This window comes from Penaeus monodon, chromosome 25 (genome assembly GCF_015228065.2).
Source record: "Penaeus monodon isolate SGIC_2016 chromosome 25, NSTDA_Pmon_1, whole genome shotgun sequence".
Classification (NCBI taxonomy): Eukaryota; Metazoa; Arthropoda; class Malacostraca; order Decapoda; family Penaeidae; genus Penaeus; species Penaeus monodon.
In genome coordinates this window covers 41792714-41792925 of record NC_051410.1, presented here as the reverse complement: position 1 = coordinate 41792925, position 212 = coordinate 41792714, and the positions used below count along the sequence as shown (strand labels likewise).

Genomic DNA, 212 nt, shown 5'->3' with positions numbered 1-212 from the left:
CAAGCATCTTGTGGTAAACTGAAGCAATATAAACATAGGTAATCCAGACTCTTGGTTCCAGTGAGGAAAAAAAGTACATATACATATATATGATAATTTAAAGGGAAGTTATATTCACCTACAAATTCTTACATTTTATTACCATTTTAGCACAAGTGTATTTACAATCCTGCCTGAATTATTCACTTCTATCTGCATAACATATATTACTC

The 212-nt window shown here is 30.2% G+C and overlaps 1 protein-coding gene across 2 annotated transcripts in view; it reads left to right on the top strand.

Annotated features, from left to right (window-relative positions):
- LOC119589280 (myophilin-like) overlaps positions 1 to 212 on the top strand; it is a 74843-nt gene that overhangs the window by 65666 nt on the left and 8965 nt on the right. The gene's annotated exons all lie outside the window — the stretch shown is intronic.